Source organism: Elephas maximus, chromosome 27, assembly GCF_024166365.1.
Source record: "Elephas maximus indicus isolate mEleMax1 chromosome 27, mEleMax1 primary haplotype, whole genome shotgun sequence".
Taxonomy (NCBI): Eukaryota; Metazoa; Chordata; class Mammalia; order Proboscidea; family Elephantidae; genus Elephas; species Elephas maximus.
The window spans coordinates 30,433,051-30,443,790 of NC_064845.1; positions in this window are offsets into that span (position 1 = coordinate 30,433,051).

A 10,740-nucleotide genomic window follows, 5' to 3' on the forward strand; every position below is an offset into this window, starting at 1 on the left:
AACTGGAGAAGTGAGGTACAAAAGAATTAAATGTTCAGTGACATTTTGTAATGTCCACCTTTGATTTTATTTTAATGATGTTACCCTAGAATCAAACCCTAATACGGTGTGAGTAATGTATTTCAGAGGGGTTATAAAGTGAGACAATGAAGGAGGGAAGGGAAGGCAGCCAAAAAATGTTCCATTATGGTGCCAGGTAATATAGAAGGATACGAGAATTTAAACCTGTGTGGAAACAGTGTAAAACACAGCCCTGAGATTCGCCATCCTCTGGGTCTAGGTTGTTGTTATTAGCTGCCTTCGAGTTACCCTGGACTTATGCAGACCCCATGCACAACAGAATGGATTGCTGCCCAGTCCTGCACCATCTTCATTGTGATCCACAGGGTTTTCACTGGTTATTTTTGGAAGTAGATCACCAGACCCTTCTTTCTAGTCCATCTTACTCTGGAAGCTCTGTTGGAACTTGTTCAACATGATAGCAACATGTATCATGGTGGTGGCTGCCCGTGAAGTGCATCAGCTAGGAATCAAACCCAGAATTCCCTCATGGGAGATGAGAATTCTACCCCTGAACCACCACCACCGCCCCCTGGATATATGTAGTTGGGAAATATACATGCTCATTTGCATACACCCAGGCCTGCTGCTGGGGGATAGTAACCCTGATGCTGCTGCTCTCCTGCTGACTGGAATAGACTTCTCTAAATGCCCTCAGCACAGAGATGTGGATATTTGGCAGCTGGAAAGCATCTGCAAACCAAAAAAAAAAAAAAGTTGCTCTCTGTTAATTCTGACTCATGGTGAAATTTTGGTGGTTAGAACCCACCCAAAGGGATCTTGGAAGAAAGACCTGGCAATCTGCTTCCAAAAGGTCATAGCCCTGAAAATTCTATGGAATGCAGTTCTACTCTGCGCATATAGGCTTGCCATAAAGAAAGCATTTGCAGTACTTTGGAATGGTAAGTTTCAAGGGATATGGAAGGAGACACTGTGAGCAAAAGCTACACTTTTACTCTATGGAAGGAGTCTTGTATTTGGAATACAAGGAGTGAAGTGTGGGTATGTAAAATAAAGAATTGGTATAAACAGAAAATAAGGATTGATATCTTAATAATTATTTTTCCCTCTCTCATTTTCTAACTCCATTTGTGGAACGGTAGGTTCATTTCCAAAGGCAAGAGATAGAACTGTATGTGGTGAAAGCAATTAATTGCTAACCAAAAGGTCAGCGGTTGGATAGCACCAGCGGCTCCATGGGAGAAAGATGTGGCAGTCTGCTTCTGTAGAGATTTACAGCCGTGGATACCTCATGGGGTCACTGTGAGTTGGAATCAACTCTATGGCAGTGGAATTATAGAGATTTCACAGGAGAAAATCTTTCTATATAAATTCCTTTTCATTATATCTCGACTTTTCATTGCCCCACTAGTTTATTTTTTTAAGTCTAAAACTGTTACCTTCCTTAGAATAGCCTTTGCAAATACGAATTAAACATTTTAAAATTAATCAGTAGGGAGAAGAAATATAGGTAAAAGTTCCAAGAATACAGGCATATGAAATGTGTTTAAGTATGATTAGTTTTCAATATACCCAATGAAAGATTTATCATGACCCATCATTACTTGAATTAAATATAATTAATCAGTTTCACTATTACTTTCTCTGCTTGCTTCCGTTTAGTTCTATGAGTGAAAAATTAAAGAGGCAACCAGCTAAGTACGCATTTGTTCGTCAGAACATCCACCATTGTAAATATTTCTACGTGTTATACAAGGTGACATGCCACCACTTGATTTGCTTGTAGGATAAATACCCTAGTTGTCTTAAAGATAAACAAAGAGAAACACAGCAACTTTTTTAGGCACACTGAGCAGTACTTTTGGGCTTCTTTTTATTTGTTAGGTTCTTACTTCTGCTGTTATTTGGCTATGCAGATCCTTTGGCTAGAATGACTTGGGTAACTCCTTCGTGTGTATTCCAGTACAAAGCAGCCTCTTTATATTCAATCTACATGATACTTCATAATTTTCTCTATGGAATTCTCTCCCAATGAACTTCATCTCTTAATATTTTTAATATGATCAAATAACAGAAGAGATAATTCTTTTCTTTTTGGTAATGCTTATAGATTTTGGAAACCCTGGTGGTATAATGGTTAAGTACTACAGCTGCTAACCAAAAGGTTGACAGTTGAAATCTGCCGGGCGCTCCTTGGAAACTCTATGGGGCAGTTCTATTCTGTCTGATAGGGTCACTATGAGTCAGAATCGACTCAACGGCAGTGGGTTTGGTTTTTTAAATAGGTTTTAGTGACAAAATGGGGTGAAAGGAGCTATTAAAAAATCACTGAGTACATAACCTGACACTGAGTAGTCACACAATAGTTAGTTATTATTATAACTTTAAGGAGAACTGGGGGCGCAATGGTCAAGTACTCACTTGCCAACCAAAAGGTCAGCAGTTGGAACACATCAGTCGTTTCATGGGAAAAAAGACCTGATGATCTGTTCCTGTAAAGATTTCAGCCTAGGGGGCACTTCTGCTGTGTAAGGTTACTATGAGTTGGAACCAACTTGATGGCACACAACAACAGCATTATTAACTTGGTTAATGCTGATATGTTTTGATAAAAGTTGGTGTATTTTAAATTATTCTGAGACATTTTTATGAAGTCAAAAAGTGTGGTTTTTGTAACAGAGATTTTTGTATTTTTAGTAATTCTGATTATACTTCCAGTCAAGCCATAGTGTTCTGTGTGCCCTGATTTCTTACACGCAAGTGAGAACAATTAATTAAAACATAGTTGAACAATAAGTTCAATCCTGTGGGACATAAATATGAAATATACTACGTAGTTTTGCTCTCAAGTTCCAGTGGAAAGATTTTTAGGTATTACTGTTTTAATGATTATATAATCCTAATGTTCTCTAGTGGAAAATCTCCAATATTCTCAGTAGTGTCCAAGACAGGCAAACAATAAATACTCCAAGAAGACACACAGTGAAGCAGCTGAATCTGCTAACTAGGAAACCACTTCAGACTCTAGAATGTGATCAGAACCAGGTCCAACTCTCGGAGATTCCACGTATGTCAGAGTAGAACTGTGTGCTCCATGGAGTCTTCAGTGCCTGATCTTTCTGAAGTAGATCACCAGTCCTTTCTTCTGAGGCACCATGAGTGGACTTGAACCTCCAACCTTTTGATTAGCAGCCGGACACGTTAGCCATTTGCACCACCCAGAAACTCCTGATGTCTGATGTTCATGTCATTCATTGGTCCTTCTAGTTACCTTACATTCACTATTTATTTCATGAAAAAAAATACATATATACATACATATTTACTAAATTGATGATGAAAATATGGCATTTATAGGAATTTCTTCCTATTTATCTAATTTTTCAACAGTAGCAGATTTTTTTTTTTTAGTTTTCCTGTCTTTCTTTGTTTTAAATACACAATGTATTGCTTTGTTCAAGTGATCATTTTAGTCAAAGTATCACTTAGCTCCTAAACTTGAGGGTGGGGAGGATCAGGACCTATAGTGTTTATCGGTAGAATTACAACTGGAGTTGGACACATGAGGAGATTTTATACCGAGAGACTAAACATTACTGGAAGTAGAAGCGGAACATATATATCCATTTCCTGTTGCTAAACAACATGACTTGCGCTCTCTCCTGCTGGAAAGAAGTGAACATTTTCAATTTGCCCAGGCTACTGTGATAGCCTAAGGTGAGGGCAACTTTAGAACAGTGGAATGGCTGAAGCCTTCATAGCCACAACTTGCATAGTAGTAGAGCCTCATTGCCTCCAAAGCTGTCTCTTAGTTGTCTCTGAGACACAATGAATACCACACACGCACACACACACACACACACACCAGTCCAAAAGCCACTAGCAATCACAGAGTGTCTGATCTCTTAAATCGTTTTGCTCTCACTTTTAAACACTCACTGCCTGCAAGACACTTATAGAAGCTTTGTTGCTATATGGACTGATTGAACTCTATTAAGAAACCCATGCTTGAGCCAGAAGTAATGTTACTGAATGCTCTCAACTTCCAATTGCCTGGGATTTCAAAATGGTGCTGCCTTCTGAGGAAAAGAAACAAAATAAAACTCTTGGCCAAAACTGTGTCACATTTTATTGGTTGGGCTCTACAGTAGTTCATCCCCAATAAAAGTTTAAAAAATAGTTTTCACACATATCACAACTGGAAAACCAATGTTGGCTGTATGTTTTGAAGAGTAAGAAGGGGGGTCCAGAAATAACCTCACAAAAATGTTCTATTCAGAATGTATGGGAGGAAAAAAGTGTATCGATCTGGAGTATAAATAATAAAACATTTTGGACACCAAAGATAAACAAACAAAAAAAATAAACATTTTGAACACCAAAGATAGGCTTTATTAATACATGCCTACTTCTCTGAGAATTCACCTGAATCAAAAGACTTCTTGGCATAACCACTCCCACAGCCAAAACTGATTTTAAGTACCAGAAATCTCTAGTAGTCAATACTTCTACAAATCTCCAAAAGAATTAAAAAAAAAATGTCAAAATTTTTATTTCATTCATTTTCGAGATGTTTAAGTGTTTCAAAATAACGTAGTAAAGTTATAGTCACTGAAACTATTGCTTAAATACATGACAAGTGGGGAGTAGGGATTTGAACTTGTTTAGCAATTTCATTTGAGGAAAAAGCTGAAGGAAAGAGGTACTTTAAATTCTAGAGAAGACTTCAAATGCGTCACAAATAATTAGACTTACTGAGAAGATGGAAGGTTATCCCAGCCATCTACATGTCCCTACCAAGCTGTGTTTGAGGAACAGACTGAAGAGGGTGTGAGGCAGATAGAATTATTGTACTTGTAGAATTGTAATGTCCGTGAAAAGATTTTCCCTCTACTTCTCACGAGACATGGGAAGGGAGCTCCGAAAAGTATAATAAATTACATTTGGGATGCCTCAAAGAAAGTTATTTATAAAAATCAACATGTCCATTAAAATGTGAAACTGGACCACAATTCTCCAACTGGATGCTTGCAGCGATGCAGAAATTGCAGCCAATTAAGGTACTCCCATCTGCGTGAAGTTTAAAGAGGCAAAAAGTTCTAAAGTGCTTGTCTTTGCCCACAGATCTTGCAATTTCATAATCCCTTTCCATACAGTCAAATAATTGACCTTTGTGAGAATATAGGGTAGACTTTGACCCCAGGTCATCTATCTTTGCAAACAAAACAGGCAAAAATTGTTAGATAAATATTCACTTAGCACCTACTATATGGAGTCCCTGGGTAATGCAAAAGGTTAATCCCTGGACTACTAGTTGAAAGGTTAGTGGTTCCAACCCACCCAGAGGTGCCTCAGAAGACAGGCCTGGCTTCTGAAAGGTCACAGCCCTGAAAATGCTATGGGGCAGTCCTACATGGGGTCGTCATGAGTTGAAATTGATTTCACGGCAATCAACAACAAGTATGCTAGTTATTGTCCTGAGTGTTTTACAAAGTCTGTATTTCTAACATCTCACAACAATACTACAATGGAGGTATTATTATCTCCACTATACAGATGAAAGAATGAAGGCTCAGAGTAGTTAAAAAATTGCCATTGGGACACCATTTGTAAATGACAGATCCATACTCTTAAATAATATTCTATGATACGTCTTTTTCCTTCAAATTATACTCTTTTCTCCACTGTCATTCAGGAGCAACACTTAGAGATGGCTGGATGATGCAGCAGTTCACTGCCTGCTTGTTCCAGATACAGAGTAAAATCATTGGTAAAACGTATGCTCAAATTTTTTTTTTTTATCATTTATCAATTGTTCATAGGAAACTTCCAATATTGCCTTAGATAGATGTAGCAGTGAGGCCTTCAGGCAAACTGGGAAGGTGAGTAAATTGTTCAGTCAACTAACTAAACATTCAGAGCCTGACTAGGCCTGGTCTCTAGTATTAGTTTTCTATTGACGATAGAAACAAAGGAATCAGGAAGTTTGAAACCTGAGAATAAACTGACTAAGGTACTCAGTAACAAAAAGAACTAGTCAACATTCAGCCATTTCAGGAGGTAGCATGTGATCAGGAATCAATGGTACTGAAGGACAAGGTCCAAGCTGCACTGAAGGCATTGGCAAAAAACAAGACTCCAGGAATTGATGGAGTACCAATTCAGATGTTTCAATAAACGGATGCAATGCCGGAAGTGCTCATTTGTCTATGCCAAGAAATTTGGAAGACAGCTACCTCGTCAACTGACTGGAAGTGATCATATGTGTGCCCGTTCTGAAGAAAGGTTTTCCGATAGAATGTAAAAAATTATCAAACAATATAATTAACATCACACACAAGTAAAATTTTGCTGAAGATAATCCAAAAATGGTTTCAGCGGTACATCTACAGGGAACTGTCAGAAATTCAAGCCAAATTCAGAAGAGGAAGTAAATGTCAGATGAATCTTGGCTGAAACCAGAGGCTACCAGAAGGATGTCTACCTGTGTTTTATTGACTATGCAAAGACATCTGACTATATAAATCATACCAAATTATGGATAACATTGCCAAGAATGGGAATTGCAGAACACTTAATTACGCTCATGCAGAAGCTGTACAAAGACAGAGAGGCAGTCATTCGAACAGAACAAGGGGATACTGTGTGGTTTAACATCAGGAAAGGTGTGCATTAAGGTTGTATCTTTTCTCTATACTGTTCAACCTGTACACTGAGCAAATAATCCGAGAAACTGACTACACGAAGAAGAATGTGGTATCAGGATTGGAGGAAGACTAATAACCCCTGTTATGCAGATGACGCAATCTTGCTTGCTCAAAGTGAAAAGGACTGATGAAGATCAAAGACCACAGCCTTTGGTATGGATTACACCTCAACATAAAGAAAACAAAAATCCTCACAACTGGACCAATAAGCAACATGATGATAAATGGAGAAAAGATTGAAGTTGTCAAGGATTTCATTTTACTTGTATACGCAATCAACACCCATGGAAGAAACAGTCAAGAAATCAAAGGATGCATTGCATTGGGCAAATCTGCCGTGAAGGACCTCTTTAAAGTGTTAAAAAGCAAAGCTTTCACTTTTAGGACAAGGGTGTGCCTGACCCAAGCCATGGTATTTTCAGTCACCTCATATGCATGTGAAAGCTGGGCAATGAATAAGGAAGACCGGACAAGAATTGATGCCTTTGGATAATGGTGTTAGCAAAGAATATTGACTATACCATGGACTGCCAGAAGAATGAACTGTCTAAGGAACATTCCAGTTGTACTTCTTCCAAAAAATCTATCTTGGCATAAGTACAGCCATAATGCTTCTTTTTAGCAAAGATAGAGACTTTGTCTCACATACTTTGAACAGGCTATCTGGAGGGACCAGTCCCTAGAGAAGGACATCATGCTTGGTAAAGTAGAGGGTCAGCAAAAAAAAAGGAAGACCCTCAATGAGATTGCTGCAAAAATGGGCTCAAACATAGTAAAGGTTGTTGGGATGATGCAAGGCTGGGCAGGTTTTGCTCCATTGTACACTAGATGGCTATGAGTTGGAACCAACTTGACGGCACCTAACAACAATAAACTAACAACAATAAACTAACAAGGTACTCAAAGTTTCCTAAGGCTAAAAGAAAAAAAAGAATACTAGGGTAAATACAAAACACAGACATGGAATATTAATTCTGTTATGTGGTATTATTCTGCCTAACCCCACCCTGGGCCCAAAATCAATTAATCAATTTGCATTTTGAAGCTTCAGAATTTGTTTGGAAACTAAAGTTAGATAAAACGATCAAGTTGTAAGTTGTCCTGACACCTCACCTATCATGGGCTAGAGGAAAGAAATCTATTCTATTTACATTTTACTATTATTTTAACAATTTTACTATTGTTTCTACATCCTTTATTAATCTTAATGTTTAAGAGGAAATTTTTTATTTTTGTCTCCCTAGCTACCATTGTCTCTTTGTTTTGTACCTTATTGGAAAAACAAACCTTCCCAATTCTCAAACTACAAGTTAGCCTCAGAGAATTCAAGGATGGGCATGTGCCCAAGACCTGGCAGAAAAGATTGGCTTAAAGTTTGGTACATGATTCAATTATGTCCAAGAGTATTGGACCTTGAGTATTTACTTAAGGAAACAATAAGAAGGTGATATCTTTTGTACTAAACTTGAATTTTGGAAGTTATAACTCTGGAGCTCCAGAGTGTTACATCACAGGAAAGAGCATACTTAGAGCAATGTCAGTGGAAGGAAAACACCGCCTGTAGCTACATAAATGTTGAGTCATGATGATGTATTTGTCTCTGAATCTAGCTTTAATAATACACTGTAATTTTCTGTTGCGTGAGACAAACCCCTCGCCCTTTAGCGTTTGCTCAGATCACTCTGAGCTGAGGTGTTTCTTATCAATAACTGAAAAATCCCAGCTAAAGCAAAAATCATTTTAACTGAAATTCTAGAGACTTAGGCACAGGTAATTTTTTTTGCTATGTCTTTATTACTCTTCTAGAAAAAAACTAAATATTACCACAGATTATTCATCTAGTCTGACACATATAATTAAAATGCTCAGTGTTCTTCTCTAGGAGTTAATGGGTGGTACAAATGTTTAACACACTCGGATGCTAACCAAAAGGCTGGAAGTTCACTTCCACCCAGGTGTACCTCAGAAAAAAAATCCTGGTGTTATACTTCCAAAATAATCAGCCATTGAAACCCTATGTAGCACAGCTCTGCTATGACACACGTGGGGTCACCACAATTCAGAATTGACTCAACAGCGATTGGGAATTGGTGGTTTTTCCCTATACATTTCATAAATTAAAATGGGTTTCATTAGTGAATACAAAAAATTTAGCATGCTAGCATGCATGTATCCATTAACAGTAATTCAAAAATGATGCAAATTTATTTAATGAGTAACATTCATACATTAGGGGTCAAATAGTTCATAGCCATCAATTTGTTTGGCAGATTTCCAAGGATTTTAATTTTATGAAGTTTTTCTATTCTCCTCAGAAGGAAAGAACTGGACAAAACTAATCTTTGGACCAGAACACTCGACTCAAGAAAAATTTCCCAAATAGGCAAACTAAATTATAGGATTATTATTTAGACCTTTTCAAGATGGAGATACACGCACTGTCATTATGTTTTAATTTCGGAACTTTTTAAAATAATGCCTAAGTAAGATTCAAAAAATTCAAATAAAGCCTCCTCTCGCTTTTTATTTACGATCATCACTAAGTAAAACAGGTGCCACCTATTTCCTACTAATTTTTTTATTGATTAATATGTCAATATTAATCTAGTAACAATGATAAAATCCAGAGTAAGTTTTTCTATACTAAAATGTTTAGATTATACATTTTTTCAGTTTAAACAATACAATACATTCAATTTATTAATTGCTGAATAAATGCCTTATAAAGGAGGAAATGGCTATATAGTTATATTTACCAGTTAAAGAAATTCAGATACAGTTTTATTTACTGATTGTCTTGCCCATGAATCGCTCACTCGCAGCGCGATCTGGTGGACAGAGCTCTATCAGAGTTATTGTTTCTGAATGTATGTTTTAAAAAAAAAATCCATTGCCTTCGAGTCGATTCCGACTCATAGTGACCCTATAGGACAGAGTAGAACTGCCCCATGGAGTTTCCAAGGAGCGCCTGATGGATTTGAACTGCCGACCTTCGGTTAGCAGCCGTAGCACTTATCCACTACACCACCAGGGTTTCCGAATGTATGTTAGGTGCAGACATTTTTACAGTGTTAAATAACATATAACACATTGTGACATTTTAAGTCTGAGCATACAGTAACATATACAGTTTTATTAAAAGTATTACATTTATTAAAATTTATCTAAAATCTACCTAAATGAATAGAATCATCCCATCCCTTACTCCTTCACTGGATTTTCTGTGCATGCCAAATGAGGATCATGTCAAGTTTGACTCACTTTTTTGTTCCTAACGCTATTTTATTTTTCTCTATAGCATTTCTAACTCCCTGAAACACCTCTTCCTTGTAACTGATAAGCTGTTGGAGAGAAGAGGTGGCTTTTTTCATGGCCATCAGTGATTTTCACAATATTCAATCCAAGAGGTCTACGCACTGCATCTCCATTCTTAAAGGAAGGTCTAGGCAGCACTAAACAAGAATTTTTGAAATAAATGAATGAATAAACATTGTGTTAAATTCTAGGAATTACTACATTTGAAAGATCTAGACAGAATAGAGCAAGTTCATTGCGGTGATCAGGATTGCTGTGTTTGGGCATGGCTGATAAGGTTTGGGTGATGTCATTAGAGAAGTTGAGTATGGAAACAAGGAGACTGGGTTATTGTCATTGCACATGTAAAGAACTTACCCAAGAGATTTGATTTGCTCACAAGGACCAAAAGGACAAAATTTAAAACAATTAGAGAAAGTCACAGAAAAGCACCTTTCTCTTCAGTATTAGGAAAACTTTTCTAAGAAGTAGGGCTTTTAGAAAATTAAATAGACTGTCTTCAAAAACATGAAATCCCTCGTTGATGAAACTGTTCATGAGTGTTCTAATTGGCTACTGATTTAGGGAACAAAGAGAAGAAATTACTCTGAATTGCTGATAAGATTAAATTATTTTAAGGCATTTCTGTGACATAACACACACACACACACAAAAAAAACACCTTTTGCTTTTCAAAGTACTAAACACTGAAAGAGCG